Raw genomic sequence first — 20,660 nt, 5'->3', positions numbered from 1 at the left:
TCAGCAAATTTGGGTTTGTATAGTATGGAAAGAGGCAGAGGGAAATGGTACAAACTAACAGATGCCTCACAGTTGGTTATTGAAAGCTGAAGATGTTAATAATTTGGGAATATGTTCGCTACATTATTTTTCCATAGTTGAATAGTTTTGGAAGCAATTTAGCGAGAATTTGAATAACATATGAAAAGCCACCTATTAAAGATTAAAAAAAATGTCTATATAAAATTAATATCTTCACCTTAACATGATTAACTTTTAAATACAGTTTTATTATTTTAATAACATAAAACGAAATCTTATTACGCGGCTCCACCACACAAGGTTACAACATAGTATTAGAAAAGAGACATGATCGCTACAATCTATATAATGAGCTTTCCAATGATGTAGTGCACTTATAATGATGTTGTCGGATAGTACACAGATAGTGAAAACGTCATTAGGCGTATGTCTGCTTTTCACTTTCAATATGACGTGCTTTTTGAGTTTAGTTTTATGGAAGATGAGATTTTACCTCTTGGTCGTTTTTTGTCACTATGCGTAGGCTATGCAAAAAGGAAAAAAATTCAAAATAATATCACACAACTACCGCTTTTTCGGGGGTTTCTATCCAATTTAAACTTTTGATAAACAGATTGTAGTGTATCATTATCAGCCTCCCTCTTTGCTCATTCACAGGATAACTCGATGGGAATAATTATTCCTTTTTAAAAGCCTGCACGGGGACACAGTTAAAACATGTAGAGGCGTTGTAAATAACTAGAATCTAAAATGATGGGACGTTCAAGAGCCACCCGTGTTCCAAAGAGGAATAGAAATATACGACCCACGATTACAAGGATAAAAAATACTGTAATTTGTAAAGATAAAACTAATTTTAACATAAACTATGGAAAACTATAACAGCCTCCTTTATTATTATAAGTGCCAGGTAAAAAAGTAGTTTCCAGTGTCATATGTTCTAAAATCATTTGTGATTAAAATCAACTTCTTTTTATACATCTTCAAAGGCAAAAAGCAACATCATCTAACATAGTACACAACAAAAGGTATCAAACATCCTCTAAGGTTGTAAGTACAAGACGATGCCGAGCACGTCTGAGCACAGTCTGTACCACACAATAGTGAATGAATTTGACACAGAGGTCAGGCGTTGATACCCGCTGTGTATGCGCATAGCCGACCGGTACTTCATTATTTATAGACTGGTGTTGCAGGGACTGAATGACTCTATATAAATTCTTGTTTTATTTGTAGCTTAGATTTTTTTATGATGATAAATAAGCTTCATATTATTTTTATAGTGACTTTTGTGTAGATGATTTTTACTTAAAGATGTAACGGTTTGCTTACGTGTATTTATTGGGTTAGGACGACTAGTTTCAGTCCCAACTGGAGTCTTTATCATGATCTGACCCGACGTGTTTTCGAATCAGTAGTCTTTTAACTTAGATTCATATTGCTGGAATTCATTTATTAATTTTTTGAAATTTAATTTATCCTTGCAGGTAACTTGCTTTATTAAATTTATTTTATATGATATTTATGGTTTTGGGCGCATGGATCTGCTTTTGTTCATGACGTTTTGCAAGAGAACTCAATTCTAAGTGAAGCTACCTTTAGCGCAAGAGTTCAAGGTTGTTATGTTTTATGGCTTTGTTTAGATTTTATTCTCGTATCAAAACTAAGTAAACCTCATCTATCAGAAACCTAACCTAACAGTTACAACATTTGATTACTGCGCGCTGGAATTAATTAGATAATCTTAACAGATACTAATTATCCTTTCTTTGTGAAGACAATCGTTTAAGATCAACGTCACAAAAGCATTCTTTTATCTTTCTGATTCATTTAATTATGAACCTTACCCCGTATTGTTATAGTTTATTTTGCAATAAATTTAACATGTACATATGACTTTTTGTGTTGAGTGTGGGTGAGCAAAAAGTGCAGTTCCCAGAGCTATTGTAAAGTATATCAAGGCGTTTAGTGGACCGATTACAAGCATAAAATAGTGTCCGTCAATGACAAATTTGGCAACACATAATAGAGTCTTTTGTAAAAAGTTTTTATGTAGAGCGAGCGCCTTGCAACTGAGATCGAAATCATCGTTTCAGAAGTTTTACAATGACGTTTTGTGATGATTTTACGTATGGCTACTGTGTGATTGTTTATTTTTCTTTTTGTTGTTTCGGTATGAGCGTTCTAAGAACACAAGTGACAAACTAACTTTTGAGAAACCAAAACATTATACGTGTTAAGTTTTACTTAATAAGAGGTATGTTTTCAAAAATGAATAGAGTCTAATGAACCAATCATACAGTCGATTAATTAAAAACCAAGAATAATATATTACGAGTAAGCACTTCATTTTGACAGTATTTATGTAACCTTTGAATTCGTTGAGATAAAACGTTAATTTACCACAATGATAACTACGGCTAATAAGCAATCCTTTAGCTTAAATCTTTAGACAGTTATTCCAAAATTCGACAGACAGAAAATGCATATAAAATCGGAACATACAAACATTCTTATATGTTATCTCACTTAACTCTACCAGACCAAGACAAACTAACCTACATAGGACGGTACCAAAATGTCACAGGGTTCTCTAACATATTAGCGCTTATAGTTAACCTATAACCTGCACGTAACGTGCACCCAACAACTTTTACTTCCGTCCCCGCTTTGAACTGAACGTAACTTAATTACTCAAAATGCTCTGAGAATGGAGACTAACGCAATAACTATATGCTTGAGTTAATTAAAAAGACTTTTATTTAGTTGAGAGGTACATTTTGATTTTGGCAGCACTTCCTTTACTTTGAAGAGGCAATTTAATATAAAAAGCAGGGTCCAGGAGGAGGTGCGTGTCCAAGAGGATTCTAAAGCCCAACCAACAAAAAAAGTGGCCTGAATGATGTACTTGCTACGGCAATACATGGATACTAAAATTGGAACGATGCAGAGTTTCCACTAATCGGTGAAATGCGGGAAACCTTGCACAGCGGTTCAGGTTTAGTCAGTAAGAGTCTCTGGGAGTACCAGCTTCCTCCCCCGAGGCCGGTAGTGTCCATAATGATTAACACACCATACCAAAAAAAAGGGCCAGATTGTAGAAGAGGCAAAAAAAACATCGTTCTACTTCCTGTAGTATGCTGTCTTGCTTCTAAAATCAGTCTTTTTTTAAGGTTGGTATTCCAGTATATACCACGAGCTCGTTGCCGAAGTGGAAGTTTAAGTACGGACTGTGTTCGCCGTCTAGTTCTCACAAAGCAATAGGTCTGCTTGAAAGACCTATAGGAAACACGAATATATAAAATTAAAATCGTTTACATTATGTGTATTACGTTTTCCTTACACAATATAAAATTAAATAAATTACAACGCATTGTAGAAAGTAAAAAAGGATTTCCTGAATGTATTTGAAAAGGCGCAATAAACATATTATGTAATCACTTTTGTTCGATATCGTAAAACTGAAATATTATTTTTATTTTCATTATTATTGGAGTTTTATGTATAATTACTTAAACTTATGAGTCAACAGTCAGCATATTGATACTCCACGCTTCTTGCGTACATAACATATCTACTTATTCATGTTTTTTGGATGTATAATAAAATTTAATGTAACCGATATTTTTTTAATTGCTCCGTAAAAGGCCCCATTGAAATCATTAATGTAGTACAATATATTGAAAGCTTTCTACTTTGATAAATACGCTGGTACATGAATATATTAATGATAATAATTATATTCTTTACCTCACAAGATTCAACTCTTACGTATCTAAAGTCACCATTAGTACTGTTTTTCCCAGTTAGTGTAAGACCAAACTACAAAAGTAACGTATATCTGTATAACATTGTCACTAGCAAGTCACATCAGCAAACATTAAACACCACTAGTACACGATTGACATCGCACGTGACGTTCAGTGGGCGTCTGCCCCGACCGGTTCGAGTCCCGGGCGGTGCTGCCGGTGACCGACTGAACCCGAAACACACTGACAGACATGATTCATGTACAAGGATGTACAATAACATAACTGTGCTTATCTGTACCAGTGTCACTGTTGTTCTTAACTTTATGAGATCGGTTTGTAATGCAAATGTACATTTGTTTCATATTTATGTTAGTATTTTTGGACAGTCATGCTCGGTTGAATTTCTTCTGAGGACGTACAGTCATAGATAAAAATCGGTGAACAGTATTAGAATCAGCTTGAAATGCTTACTTAACTATTGTTTTAAGAGTTTAGTAGCGTTCCAATAACGAGGTTAGTATGAATTGTAAGTTGTGTTTGAGTCTTAAATCATAGCGAATAGTGGTTTTTTGTAAGCCACTGAACAGTAAAACTGCATATTTAAAATATATTTTTTTTAAGTTTAATGGCAAAAAGCGATTTTAATTTATTTTCACATAATTTCATTATGTCATATGTAAGTTACAAGAAGAAGGATCTTCACTCGAAAAATACAATTTATTCTGTATATTTAACGGAACTGTCTTAAATCGAAGCGGGTTTGACCGATATTACGAAAGGTGTAAAAAGTAAGAGATATATCATAAAGTTTCAAGGTGAAGCAAAACAGCAAGGTCTTATGCAAAATACTTGTTTGACGTAACATCTTACAAGTCATCGCAAATAAAAATATCAGTATCAACTAAGTAGGAACACTATTTTACTACACAGATCCTATCCCAAAGCAAAGTATTTAATGCAGTTTTTTGAAGTTGTATGTACTTTCTTTATTATTATTAGAAAAAACTGACAAAAGGCAGATGAAAAAATTGTGATAAATCCGCATTACAAACATTGGAATCTAAACTCGCTAACCCGCAGTGCGCAAGTATTGTTGTCAGTGCTCTACTTACTTTGCCTATATGGTCTTTAAAGGCTGCTATTATAGCAGTTATTTAATGTATACAATAAGTTTCTGTATTAAGTAATCAGTAAAACTGTGACATATAAATCTTGAGCTAATAAAATTGAATCATCGCTTGATGGTACTAAAAAGTTGTAGCATAAAAAGGTAACAGGAAAGTCCAGTAGATATTATTTAAGATAAGATTTAATATTTAAATGGTTTTTTTGAGGTTTCTATCTGAGTGTTTCTAATTTATGCGCACTTTATTTTCCTGCTCAAATCTTATCTTTACACAAAGACATTAAAGAGCTTTGATTTGTTTTTTTTCTTTTTTTTTATCTTTTTACCTACTGCAGAATATTTCAATTTTCATTAACAGGTATGCAAATGCAGAACACATATCAGACAACACTAACAGTACAACAACAAATCTATCTGTATTAAAACAATAAGTAATAAACGATTATAACTTAACAGTAGCATCCATTTCACGCTTAATAAGGTTTGTATCAAATGAATGCGCTTGGTTGCGCGTAATCTACATCGTGCAACAAAAAAGGTCCTCAGTTGCGACACCTTCAGGCTTCAATCGAGATGAATTTCGTACAAGGAGGGTACGGTCCATCAAATACAGAAAAAAAATAACCTTTCATCATCTCCCAAAGTCCCAATTAATTGGGTAAGCGATACACATGATTGAATCGACATTGAACAGCAAGTGAATAGATTTGTGTCTTTTTTTTGTTTATGTAAGACGACTCTTGAATACACGTGATACGGTGTAGTAGGTATAGAACTATTGACTTTGTTTTTGTTAAATGTAAATATAAATCATCGTATGCTAGCTGTTTTTATAACACAAAACATGTTTTTGCAAATGCGCTAAAACTTGTTGATACGAATTTAAATTCGGAATAATAAATCACCATTAATAAGGCAAACTACTCAAATGTATATCGTTCGTGCACATTCAAAAAGGATTAATATTTTAAAATACATATAATATTAAAATACGCTTCATGTTTTCTCATCTTTGTATAGTCTTTCACAAATGACCTTTGAAATCAACGAGCCAGCAAGATAACAAATAGACAATAACATCGTTTTATTTTACGATGCGCGCTCCATTGGCTGAACCCGCAATAACTGGTTAATTGTTATAGTTATTTAATTAATATTGACTAATTTGTTTTCATTTATTGTGTAAATGCATTGTCTTGATCAATCTGCAATTATTGAGGCTTTGTTGGCGTTTATGGTGTGGTATAACGATCTAAAGGAGATTATATATTTTATCTATTGCGAGTATTGCGACTTCTGAATGTCTTGTGTATTAACAGTTTACAGAGTGTCCTGAGCTTTTACCACCACGCCTTAAAGTAATACTACAATTATTTCGGAAGCCTAACAGCGCAACACACGACTTAGGGCGGCCTCTATTTTCTACACCTGCCATCAAATGAGTATCTAAGCTATTCCCGGTGTATCGCAGACTGACAATTTTGCAACTATTGCTTGTGGAGTTCAGACTCTTCAGCTCTCTTCATTTACACCATTTAATGCGCTGCTCAGCAAGGTAGGTCATATACCTCATAACATCCCACTCATTAATCCTAATAAGATAGAGTCTTGTGTGACTTATCAGAAACAAAAATCCTCAGAGTTATTTGAAAAACTGTGTGTGTCAGACTCGAGAGAAGTCAGAACTTAATCTAACCCATATTATGTATGTTTGTATTATCATAATATAACCTGAGTGGGACTATTTAAGATAGGTAGAGACCACCTTTTTGAAGCACTCTACGTACGGATTCATGAAACTTTGATTCCGTTATTCCTTCTTCTCCATAACAAATCTTGCGTAATAGGTGCGAGTCTACCAATAAATTATTTACGGTATCGCGTTATTCTGTCTAAAAAGCATTTCCTCGTTATATAACTCCATTAATACCTCAAGGTAGACCATAAAGTGCCTTCATACGACGTGATAGACATTTGAATGTGTAATTAAATCAGTTTTTTTACAGCTTAGGTACTATTATGTTCGTTTCAAGTACATTTTCAAACAAAGATCCATTGTAGTTTTTATGGAGGTGAATTGTACGTAATGTAGGATTAAATTAGACATTTTGATCTTAATGACACTTTTTCAGGTGTTTAATAAGATAGGTGAAGAGTTGAATCCAAAATGTATGGATGGCAACAAAGCAATTTGAGTCAAAATTCGAAGCACCGCACAAAAACGTTTTGGATTGCCAGTACATAACCAATATCTTCTATTTCAATTTTTAACCAATTATTATTGGTATGATACCAAAACATTTATTTGCAACCATTAAACTTTTTGTCTACATAATTGCTTGAAAACAGTTCTATGATCTTCGAGTGTATCAAAAGCAGGTCAAGTACGAGTCGGACTCCTGACATTGAGGGTTCCGTAAAATTGAAAAAGTAGGCACTCTGCATATTTATGATTGTTTTTATTTTAATTTATTTCATGCTCCATGGATTTGGAGATAAATCCTGGTGACGGACGAACCGACAACGGTGCCTCAGTATAGGGTTCCCAATTTTAAATTTTTGGTATGGTACCCTAAAATTTTATTTTTCATTGCTATTGGCAACTGTAAGCAGTTTTTATGAGCAGCCGTCTGTCGACATGATGTTATAATGGATAATACAGGTGACTGAACTGAGAACTGTTTATGTAATCAAAATATTTCGATCGAATCCTCCAACGATGTCATCAGAATAGTCTCTGAATGTGCTGTGTGACATTTTGTTAAGGTTTTGAAATTGTAAAATGTTACTTGATTTGCAGATCTATTGCAAACGTCGTAAATCTAAATGTAGGCATTATTGAAGGTATTAGATTATTAATTTGATTTACTTTTGTATTTGGTCTTTATTTATTTTGCTCGTAAATTATGTGTTTTAAGTAGTAACACGATCTTTATAAAATTAATTGAAAAATAACATATTTATGATATGGTTCTTGAAATATAATATGTATCGAATGTGCGTGATCTCACAATTTTTCCAATTAATTTTAATTATATGAAATATAAATCAATCGAACTCTTACTTGATAACATTTAGACCACAAAATTTGCTCTATTTTGATATTCGTCAAACTTTTAGGAACTATATTTAAACCTCGACCTTTCAAAATGACTTGTAATTGTTTTTATGAAACAAAAATACTTTGTACTTGAACTTTGACCTTAAGCCCCGATAATATCAGTGATTACGGTTAAATATATATACCACAAAGTCATCAGTCTCATCAGTCATGTATTTCAACTTTCATCAACAGGTACAGTCAATTTTGGCGGTAGATAAATTAATCTCGTCAAAATTACAATGTTATTATTTCTTGCAGCAGTATAATATACCAAATTTTGCATTTAATTTACAAGAAACGGACGACGGTATTTTCTTTCATTCAGTCGTTTTAAATAGATTTTTTTACCTGCAGAAACATAATTTTACATACCTCACAAACATACAAATTTAATTAATGGAATAATTATAACTACATCAGTGACGTAAACACCATAAAGTTGTACAATAACTTAAAGAATATCCATTATATACATTTTATATTAGAACTGAATCTCCAATATTATACGTCAATATATTTTATGGATGGACGCATGTAGCTGTAGCAGATTGGATTTAGCGACCGCCGTAGTAAACTGGTCATACCGGTTGACAGCCCATCTCCTAGACACGTAGCCAATCAATTCCACACAGCTCTTTCCATTAGAAAATGAAATTACAAATGCCCGTACTACATCTAGATTTTTTGATGAAAATGTTTCTTTTAAGATTAAATGGAAAATGTAATATTTCTACAATATTTTTTAATTAAATGTTGATAATACAGACAAGTTATGTAAAATCTATCTAGGTCTATACATCAATGGAATTAATAGTTTAACAGTCTTTAAACACACACATTATTAGTCAACGCCTACAAAACATTTTTAAATTTACGATGAGACCATCCATCACAGAATTCGAAAGCCATAGTGTGGTCAATTAGTTTCGATTCCTAGAAGCGAAATGGTGTTAATAACTTTTTTGTTTGTAACAATACCGTTCTAGAAACAACAACAACAAAAAACTAATAATAAGAAATGTTGAAATTCAGAAATATATTTTTCCTGAAAAGTATGAAATCAGCAGTTGATCAAGGATCTTACTCTCTATCGACATCCGCGATTTTGCAAAAACCTGGTTCAGAAACAGACCTCTATTGAACCTCGGCTTCATCAATTTAAGAGCATGAAACAAAAAGAAAAACCGCAACAACTATAAAAATACGGATGTTTTTAAGTGTAAGAAGTATCCTTGAAACTAACCTTGAACCATAATGCAAGTCCAAGTGGATCTAATTAATAACAGCGTATTAAACAAGAGTGTGTTGCGGTGTAGGCGTATGGCACCGGCCGGCACGGCGCGGGCGTCGCTGTGTCCGAGCGATAGCGAGCTGTTGGCGCAGGTCAGGTATTACATTATCACGGTATGGATTTGTCATCGAACTAAATTTACCAAGTGTTTTTAATCCCATAGCCAGTTTTGAAAGCAAAGACTTATCTTTCTCTTAAAAAAAAGCGACTCCCACAGTATAGAATTTAATCTTCGTATCGCTGGGAGTTTCACAAACACTTTGGGTCGAAAGTAGACGGACAGCTGAAACAAATACCCGGAAGCAAATAGGGACAGGCCTATTATTGAGGTAATATTTATTATTAGTTTTTTTTTATAAAGTGTTAAGAATTCGATTTTGGTTAAGAATAACATACAAATTCTATCTCAAAATACTTACCTACATACTACTGTGAAATAGAAGCCTGTAAAAAACAACAACCAGACCCCGATAAGAGAACAGCAAACACTGACCGATATGTAAAGAAAATGAGGAAAACAAGAACATCGTACAGGTGTTCAGGCGACAGCTGGTGTTCTACACGTGCTGTACACTTATCAAAGAAAACTGATAAAAGGAAATTGGATATAACTCTCAAAGGACATTCAGACATTAATATTACACTAGGTGATCTGGCAAACGTTATATTGCCAAGTAAATTTTTTCTAGGGAATTTCTAGGACCCAATTCAGCTATTTACCATGAACAATGAATCATTCATCGGCCATTCTAGAATCGGGACCCTGGTATAGAAAAAAAACATTACACGAATAAAAATATATTTGATCACTTCTCCGTCTCTCTGTTTCTCAGACTTACTTAATATAAAATAGAAATAATAAGAACCTGAAAAAACTCACATCAACTACAAAAAACGGTTAAGATAAAGAAAAAAGCAAGCAAGAAGCTAGTTCATTTATCACCAAAACATAAAAACAGAGTTTCAAAAGCTACTATTGAAAAAAACAAACAAACAATAATTGTATTTGAACACGCAGACGCCACTAATTTCGCATCCTTGTTCACGACAATGGTTTTCCCAGACTTGGCCGGACTTGACTACGATGTTAATACATACTGAAGGACCTTTATAGAGTAGTCCACTAGACTGATAAACGCGTATGAGAAGCATTATCTAATTAGCAGTACTTTTGATTTTCAAAAAACCGTTTCATTGCACAAAAAGGCTTTGCTTTTAAGTCAGCTATGATTGATACTGGCCGAAATCGTAGTGATTTCTTTTACTAAATCCGTGTAAAAAGTTAGTACACAATCGGTGTAGAATAGTTTTTACTCATGTTTTTGGTAGTGGTCTGCATGAAATAAAACATGATTGAATTCATTAATTTGTAAACGCACGAAACATTTGTACAATCGTGACTGAACAATAAATTGTTTTATTTCAGAAGTGTTTTTGCTATTAAATTTTATGAATTTCCATAACGATTAGTTACTTATACTGATGTTAAGGTTTTTATATAAGCGTACCACACAATAACCTAAGGAAGGTGTTAAAGGACGTATATTGTGCTAGAATTAATTTTTACAAAAACTAAGTACTGAGCCTAACTTGTTGAAATTTTTAGTGGAACAAATGACAGCTATTTCAATGTAAAAAGATAAACAAAATCGGTTCATCGAGTCCAAAGTTCTGAGGTGAAAGAGAAGCTCTACCTTTTGAAGCCAGTTGAAAAAGATGCAAGTAAAAAGAAAGCTATTTTCAAACTACTCTATCACAAACCTTTAAAAGTTCCATACTATGCTGTCAACGCATACCTAAGTAACGTAAACAAATTTCAAAAAGGCCGTTTCTCAGGCACTTTTAAAACGTTACATTACTGACTCCAGTTGCACGTTTCCAAAGTGTCATTCTTATGGAGAAGAACGGGCAAGAAACTCCGTAAGTTACGCTTTTCAAAATAAAATATTATAGTGACATTTTACATTATAATTAATGTCTGCAAAAACAGCGTAAATTAACAAAACAAGTATCAAATAGCAAAATGTTAAGATTTTCTATAAAAACTGACATCCAGAGAAGAGAAAACATTACAATAAAGTAAGTTTTGCTAACACAATCCATGTAATATTTTACCCACTATTCGCCCAATGCGACCTGCTATCCGGCCTATAGAAAACACTATCCGGCTCTTTTTTTGGCGGAGGAATCCTCAAGGACACCCACTTCCTCGGGAGAAAAGCGAGTAGTATCGGTCTCTTAATGACTTAACCTGAACCACCGTGCAACGTCTCCCGCATTGGTTCAGTATATAGCAATGCATAGCAATTCATCATACACCACCACTATCTAGCCTGCATGACCCAATATCCGCCTCATATGACCCACTTGTAATTACAATATGTATTACACCACGGTATTCTAATACGGCGATCTTACGACAGGTGTAAACAAAGCGCTCATTAAGAATCACAGCACGTGGACTTAATTAAACAAACGTAACGTGTGATTGTTTATTGTACTTCCATAAGTACAAGTTAATTCATTCGTTGTGTGATACAAATTGTTACTTATATATTTGAAAGGTAGGGTGCCAGAAGCAACTGACTCCGGTCTACTTTATTTTTGATAACCAGTAACCACCCCTGAAAATTAAAATTTCACGTCCGAATATTCCATATTTTTGATACACACCCAGACTCAGAACAAACATTCGTGGATCACTCATACATTTGTCGTAAGCGGGGATCGAACCCGCGACACGTCGCGCTCTGTGGGTTCGGCGTGGTGGCCTCGACCAATCGGCTCTCCGTACCTATGGGTAAAGGGAGTACTTATATAATAGTAAGTCACGTTGCCATAACTCACATAGTTTTAAGTTCTATAGGTTAAACACGACAATGTACCTGATCTTGCACTAATAGTCCAAAAATATGTGTGTTACCGTGTCAGAATCCTACATAACGATCAACGGAAGTTCACTCGCCACGCGAATCGATACCGAAATTCGGCCGAGCCGAATCGATTCGATGCTCTTGCACAACACTAGTTACTCAACCGATGATGAGTGAGATCTGAACCAATGTCTCCGCATAATTTTAGAGAATAGTAAATTATTCGGAATTTCTATACAGTAGTATGAAACTTGATAAACCGTGAAATATGATTAGTTTTCACTTTATTGTTTGGAACGAATGTTTGTGAAGTAATGTTGTGTAAACATTGTTATCAGAGTACTTAGACCGGAATTTATATTTTTATTTAATTATGCGTGGAAAATAATTTTCTACCGAGAGTTTTGTTGGCATTGGCTTATTGAAAATCACTTAATTAAGGCTAAAGAAGGCCACTCTAAGGAAACAAACTGTGACAAACCGAATACGGTCGCCATGAAGTTAAAAGAAACTCCATTCAAACAATCTCGTAAGAATATACTTGAGCAGTGGTGATGAATTTAAATTCAAATATACCTCTACTTATCCCTTCTCGATACTACGCATTAGAACTACGAATAAATAAACATAATTTAACGATGGCAGTACCCAACATACATACGTAACCGATTTGTTGAACTTAAATAACTAAAAAGCATAAAATATTGAAATTAAAAATAACAACAAAAAATATAAGTAAGACACTGCTGATATAAGGAAAAAGAAATTCGCAGTAACAAAAATACACAAAAAAACGCCTATAAAACATGTTTGCTAGTGGTCTTATGTCCCAATGGCAAAAAAAAATATTCTTTCTTTTCCTTCTAATATTTCATCCTACAGAAAAGCCCCACCTTACTGAAATATACCCGAAACTAAAAATGTTATTTGCGACACCTTAAATAACTTATTTAGTCCCAACATACCGCAAGCATCTTCATTTCTTAAGAATGAAAGTTAAAAGAACAAACTCAAGTAAATTCTTATAATTATAGATACAATTCCTACTATTCTACACTATACTACTTCTTGAACACAAATATGCAGCACACCACAAATAGAAGGGGCATTTTTGATAGTTTGTAAATGTCTTTTTCGTTATCAACTTTCACTCCGAACACTCTTCTTACAAACCAACTTAGTAAAAATTTGTAGAATTACCCAACCAAGAAATGGAAGCAAAATAATCACGCTTGGACCTCTTGTTTACGACTACAAAACCAGTGAGGCAGCCCTACTGCTCAGAGTAGGAAAACACGCGAACGAACAACGCAAAACCAGTTACTTGTAGAACCCCAGTGACGTAAGGTACCCAACCTTATAACTTACTTACATAGTGAACAGATGAAATGTTACTAAACTGCCGCAACTACGATCATAATAGAATATCAATTGCGATACAGTTTATAGAGATCGCTGGGAAATTAATAAAGAAGGTTTACGATTTATTCAAATAAACATAGCTAAAAAGAGTTTGGTCTATTCAAAAGGACTAGTAAGTAAGAAAACGCAAAAATCTAGCTTTTTAAAATATTATCAACATCGATATCATGTAGCTAAATGTAAGATCTGCAGCACTGTTTGTATTGTGCAGTACATGTTGTCTTCAACTTTGATGGACATAACGGAATGGAACTTCTGTATTTCTACATTAGTAATTGTACAATGGGCCGGCAAACAGGCGTCAACAACCATTGGTAAGGTATCATTATCAACGTTACGTTACGTTTGATTGGCAACACGCGTATTATTAAAGCATTAAAGAGATAAGTGGGTTAGATCCTGTTACAAAGAGATATTTTAATAACCAAGTTACATAGTAAAATCACTGTTGTGTTATTTGATGTATGAACTTAAAATTTATTGGTGAGATAAAAACAAACCAAAATAAAGGACATGACAAAAATTTAATTGAAAATCTAAAACTGCTGCTCTCTTTTTCAGTATGTTATATTTCTGCCAAAGAAATCTTTAAGGAAAGAAGTAAATTTAAATGAAGCATATTACTTATATATGGCCAAAAAGTTTCAAATCAGATGAAATTTAAAAAATACTATGATAAGAAAAAATACCCTGGTAAAATAGGACATCGCTACTATCGCTAGTAAATAAATAAAGCAGTTATCAATTTAAGGTGAGAGACGTCATAAACAGTTACTCTGATGAGAGAAAATATATTTTATAAATCTCGTAAACGTGACCGGCAGTAAGGAAGTCGTATACCAGGCTCTCGGACTGACTGTGCACATAAATATATTACTGGGGTTACCTACATCTAAACGTGTTTGGTTTCCAGATTTACAATAGTTTATAGTATAGTTTCTCACGCAAATTCAAATATCAGTTGTTAATATTGAGCTACTTAGTAGCACTTTTTGAACGTCATAATGTAATGTATAGCGCCCAGGTTTGTAACTGCCTGATGATCTTCCATGTATTCCCATGCATTGTAGGTACTAATACTGGACGTTGCATGACGATTCAGGTTTAGTCAGTAAGTGACTCTACCTGCTTCTTCCCCCGAGGAGGTGGATGTCCAAGAGAATTCGGCCGCCGTATTAAAAACAAAAGATTGGCAACTAATCGAGAGGTTAACAAAATATTTTTTATTTATTATGTTATTTCGTAACAACGCGTGAGTAAATATAGGTATTTGTAAGAATGTGTATTTACCTAGTCAGCCAAAATGGACACGCGCTCGATTTAATATTGTTGTTCACAAAACGACAAAACGTGTTTTGATTCTTGTTGAAGTTGTCGGTAAAAGCAAGTTATGTGTCTACCTTGACTTTATGGTACTTATTGTGTATCATTTAATTACCAAAAGATGAAAAAAGAAGCAGAATACATTACGCGTCCGTTTATTTCTCTCATCGCACCTTTTTCACGTTGACGTTTTAGATTAAAGACATATACTCGCTGGTACTGAGCTAGATAGCCTTCTATGTGTATTTAAGAGCTTAGATAGTAGGTACCTGTACTACCTTAAAGCCTACACAAGGTGCCGCGGCTGAATGACTACCGTTTTGCGGAAATGGTTAACTGTGTGTAAGCGCAACTTAATAACAACCTCTCTTACGTACTTAGTCAGACAAATTATATAAAATCGATATTTTCCTTATATTTCTTACTTTAGCAAGAAACTTGATCTATTTATGAAATACTCAAGACCTCATGTTTTTGCTTGACTGCGAATATAACAAAGCAGACGCTGCTATTGAAATACTAACCTAAATGCATTATGTAATGATTTACATAGACGAATAAATAAAGCAAAACCGGTATTGCACATTACAAGTTGCCGGTCAAAATGATCTAGCAATCTAGTGAGTGATGTAATAACCTGAATTATTAGAATATTAAACAGAAACTTGTGAATCTTTTTCATTAAGCTAACTTTGGTTATTTCTCACTTAATTAAATTTGTAAGTGCGCGAATTTGTAGGAGATAATGTCAAAAAGTACTGAACGGGAACCACGTTCCAACCAGAAAAAGTACATTCCAGCGAAATCAACACGAGTTATGTTTCATAAATCAATTGTGTCCAATAAATTAATAGTCGTTTCTCAATCTTTAAATCTGACGTTATTAATCGATGATTAAAAGTTGACCAAATAACGGTAAGTCTATTAATAAACCTCTAGATGCTACAGTAAGATGATACAGTAAAAAGACTCACAGAATAAAATATTGATGTTTTTTTGTAATGTTGTACTTCCCTGTGGCGTGAAACGTACTGTGTGCAACATAAGTTGATTTCCAAAGCGCTGGTATATTGGGAAACATAGGAATTGATGTTTTAGATGTTTAGTTGTTTAATAATATTTGGTAGCTTATTCTGTTACGTAATAACATAAGCAGCATTTTATTGAATTTGACCATGCCGAGTTATTTTGGAATACTTATTGTGTTATCTATAGAATTTACAAGATGGACGAACCCATCTAGAACGCGAGACAAGAATCATTTTTGAAATGAAAGAGACGTATTAACTTGTGAAATGTCTAGTTAGGGTATTATACAATACGGGAATTTTCATAGGAGCATAACTTCTCTTCCGCAAGGTATAGGAGGTCTTTAGCGTAGCGTAAATATAATTTGTCTGTGGTGTTAACCAACTTCTCTTGCTGGCCGTACCGGCGCATGCGCAACTCCCATTCATTGCTTAATACTATATGTACACTTATCGTTTTTTTTTTCTATATTTGTTCACCATGTTTTGTTAAGATGGTATTACCTCAATAGAAATGCGTATGTAAATACCTGTTTACCTACGAGGCTGTGTGAAGCAATATACATAGGTACGTATTAGAATTCGAAACGTTTTGTGTCATAATTTTGGGGCGTAAACGATTGGGTGGTTACGAACAAACATTGAGTTTTCACATTTGATGCGACGATTTCTTTAAGGAGAAAAAAACGCTGTCAACTAGCATTGCATGACAATCTTGGATAAAATAACAAAAATAAATTAAGTGAAAATGAATACATTTTTAATCTATTTTAATCCTAATTGCGTCTTTAATTAGATGTACTAATCAAAAATTAAATTATTGTCTTTAAGAACATTCGCATGTTCTCTGCCGATTTATAATATCAACTTGTCATTCAGTCATCATTCATTACAATTATTTTGTAAAAAGAACATAAATAACCGAGGATTATAAAGAAAACATTTGTTATAATAACCAAGTTAAAGTGTTCCAGTAAACAGCTTGAATAAATGGTGGGTGACCAGTATAACGCACGTGGGCGATATAACAACTGTCTTACACCATACACAATGGAACTCGCTAATTACATGCAATTATCAAATCTATTTCATCGTCTGTCTACACTTGTCTCCAATCGGGACAATTAGCGATATGACATATCCTTTAGAAAGAGGAAACAAACACTTGGTCGGTTGCACCACAATAACTTAATTAATGTCGGTTGAAAAGCGACGTCGTTGCAACTTTTTTGTTAACTGATTGAATTTACAACATTCTCTATAGTGTGGTTTGCGTAAAATATTTGACGGAAACGTATTTTATGATAGTGCTATGCAGTATTTTAAGTTTATATGAATAATATTGTCTCCGGGCAGTAGATAGACCGTTTCGCGGTTAGTGTAAAAGGCTTATTCCATTTTTGACTCCAAAAAGAAGGTCCTTTATATAGATATTTGTATAACGATTACTTCTAGATTTCTAGTCCGATTTACGGTTGTTTTTAGAATGCGAAAAGATTGCTATTTGATTGTGATCGACGCTATATTTTTCATTTTATCCATGTAAAATGTGTAAATATTTTGGAACACTTATTATTTGTGTCCTACAATTAAGTAGGTTGATTCATAAACTGTAAATGTTCCTTGTCGGAAACATTAAAAAGAAAATTGAAGAAGCGAGATAAATTGCAACTTTATCATAATTAGCGTTATAAAACCATCAATAGAACAAATAATATAAGATGCGTTTGAAGCGTGCATTTAATTGGACATAACGGAATCGATCTCCGGAACAGTGTGCATGGAGCAGAACAGCATCGGATGCCATACACTGCTACACTTGAGTATGACTTATGTATGAGTCATACGAGTACATCCGCGAGCTCCGCGTCTTCGCTACTTGTATCGTTTTGCCCCACTTAAGCCATCTTCGGGAATGCCGATCACCACATCGACAGTGTAAAAATATGTGTCGATAATTAATTTCAAAGAAAGTTATTGGGATGGCAATGTTCGTCGCGTGGAGAAAACATTAGCTGTTGATTTATAAGTGCGTGCGACACGGTTGGCAGTGTTATCTTGGAACTGGCAACGGATTTAGACGATGATTTTGGAATACCGTTATTTATCTTTATTCTAATAGGATTATTATGTGATTAGATGTTACAGTAATGTAATCTATTTTTATATTTTGTAACACTCGATTATGGGCAAGATTACTGTTCCAATCTATCCGGAAAAGAGTTTGCCTAACAGTAGAACACTACCGGCTAGTTTGAATGATCTTAAATTAAAGACTAATAGAAAATATAGTCTAGAGTCAATATTGCAACGTTTTGGAAGTTCCTGGAAATAGGCCTTCTTGAAATGACAACCATTGGTTTTGATTTTGAACCCCCTAAATAGACTTAGACGGCGTGATCCAGGTAGGCCAAAAATGCGATAGACACAGACAACAGGAATAAGATGGATGCGAAGGGCAAGAGACAGATGAGAACGGCATAAATAAGGAAAGCAATGATCAAAAGTGATTTCGTCAAGAATTATAATTATTATGAACTGAAAATACACAATACTTCAATTGGAAAAATTAGGACACTTAATTAACATTTGTGGAATAGTGCCTAGTAAAATATTACAAAGACCTAAATAGTCTTGTTTGCCAAATGTGGTGCAGCACACATATGCGTACCCTCTTAAACGATGCGTAATTGTACACAATTAGGAACAACGAGAAACTGGAAAGAGACCTAGTTTTCACTTTATTTTTAGGTCTCAGTGGGCATAAAAATGAAAATATTCAAAGCAATACTATTGTGATTTTGTGACTGCACGGAAAGCTGAGTGGTTGGGGTTACCAGGCCAAACCCAATGTGCGCGTCGTATCGCAGGTTCGATCCCCGCGTAGGACAAGCATTTGTGTGATTCACGAATGCCTGTTCTGAGTCTGGGTGTCTTTTTGCATGTGATTTGTATGATTGTAAACCTTACTGCGGTGCGTAGTTTTGTTTTGTTTAATACTGGTCATGGTTCTACTAGTTGGGCTGTAAGTATTAATTCCGTTTTAGAAACTTTAATAAGTATTTAAGTTAAAATGGTTTTGGAAGAATATTAAGTAAGCCGGAACGGAGTAACAATGCCTAAGTGACAAAAGAAAACCTACAGAACCTAGTTAGCCCTACTAGTTTATCTGAATAAAGAAATATTTTATGCAATGTAAAACAATAGGTCTATACACAAATAAATTCCTAAGCCGACATATTTCAAATTGCTTTAGGTCCGTGTTGTGAAAAAAAAGTTGTTTTGATAAGCCGGACCCATGATAAGAGCATACAATAGCTCCTATCATCCTAGTATCTATCAGATACTGGAGCTGTTTGGGAATGTGGGAAACACCAATATTTCCCAAAAAGATAAAATATACTTTCTGTCTGTGAGACAAAGCACCTAAATAGCCAATCTCCGCTTATTAAAATCGCTAATGATGCTTACGAGTCATTAGCGAAAACGACGGAAGACAGCAGACTTAATAACAGCCAATTTAAAACTTTGTTTAAAAACAAACTATTATAACTCCATCATACAACGTTCGTACACAACACAACCATTACAACTTTTAACTTTCAAGGTAAGGAACACAATCCTTTCTAGCTCCAAGTTCTAAACTAAAGTCGTCAAGTAATTAGTCTTCAAACTTAAAAACCAGTATGAACACTGCAACAACTATACCAACCCCACCTGGCACCCATTATCAAAGAAAATAAATTCCATTCATTCAATTCGAAATAAAAAAATTATGTATCGTGTAGGTACGTGCTTAAAAATAAATTAAAAACATTATCACGTGTTTACCTCGAGAGACTGTCCCTTAGATCCGGATTTTGCCACCACTATTAAAAGAAAAAACTCAACACGAACACACAACACTCAGTTTACTAACACAAGAAAAAGTTTGTTTATCACACTTTTTCGAAAACAGGGCGTGGAACAGCGTGTTTCGTAAGTCCGAAGGCGGGAAAACGCGTGCGGTGTGAAGCGCGCGCGCGAACCGACTGACTCGACCACTAGCCGCTGCTGAACAAGACGCACCGAGATAATCATTGCATTCTGCCATCGGTATTAGAAAACGAATAAATCGCATAGATACGGTGTATTTGTTAATGCTGTAGTCCGGCTGAATGCGCTTCGTAAATGCAATATGAGGTCGCACTGAAAGCAGCAGAGTAATAAACAATTAACAGTTACTTTAAACTCGACTGAAGTATTTTCGTGTTAATTGTTTTCTGTGCTAATTTATTCAGAAGAAAAATGTTTCAGAAAAAGTAGAATACCAGCAATTGTAAAGTTGCCGACATTAATTTAGCAAAATTGGAGTTATCGTATAACTGCTCCATCAATAAATTGGTTGATATATTGAAAACTATATCATCGAACAATGTCCTGGACTGAATAAGGCCTTTGATTATGTGTATCACAAATTTTAATGTCATTCGCAGTTCAAGAATGAGATGTTCTCAACAAGATCTCTGATCTTAACTCTTTAATTATGCTTACTAAATTGCATAACACTAACTTTAAAACTGCTACAAATTACGTTTGTGATCCAGTGGGAGTTCCCCAGGGTTCATTTTAGGGGCCGGTAATCACGACCGGGTTACCGCGACCTCGGTACATAGACGTCAAGGGAACGTTCAAGGGAAGAGTCATTTGATTACCCATCCAAAAAAATGTCTGGTTAGTCG

At 34.2% G+C, this 20,660-nt stretch overlaps 1 protein-coding gene across 1 annotated transcript in view; it reads right to left on the bottom strand.

Annotated features, from left to right (window-relative positions):
- Window positions 1-20,010, bottom strand: part of LOC113503509 (flocculation protein FLO11) — a 76,270-nt gene extending 56,260 nt beyond the window's left edge. Inside the window, exon 1 of the mRNA XM_026885529.1 lies at window positions 19,771-20,010. The gene's annotated coding sequence lies outside the window, so the exon portion shown is untranslated. The remainder of the gene's footprint in view (window positions 1-19,770) is intronic.
- Between the last annotated feature and the right edge of the window lie 650 nt (window positions 20,011-20,660).

This window comes from Trichoplusia ni, chromosome 19 (genome assembly GCF_003590095.1).
Source record: "Trichoplusia ni isolate ovarian cell line Hi5 chromosome 19, tn1, whole genome shotgun sequence".
NCBI classification, from domain to species: Eukaryota; Metazoa; Arthropoda; class Insecta; order Lepidoptera; family Noctuidae; genus Trichoplusia; species Trichoplusia ni.
Note: the sequence above shows the minus strand (reverse complement) of the source record. Positions and strands in the feature narration are given on the sequence as shown.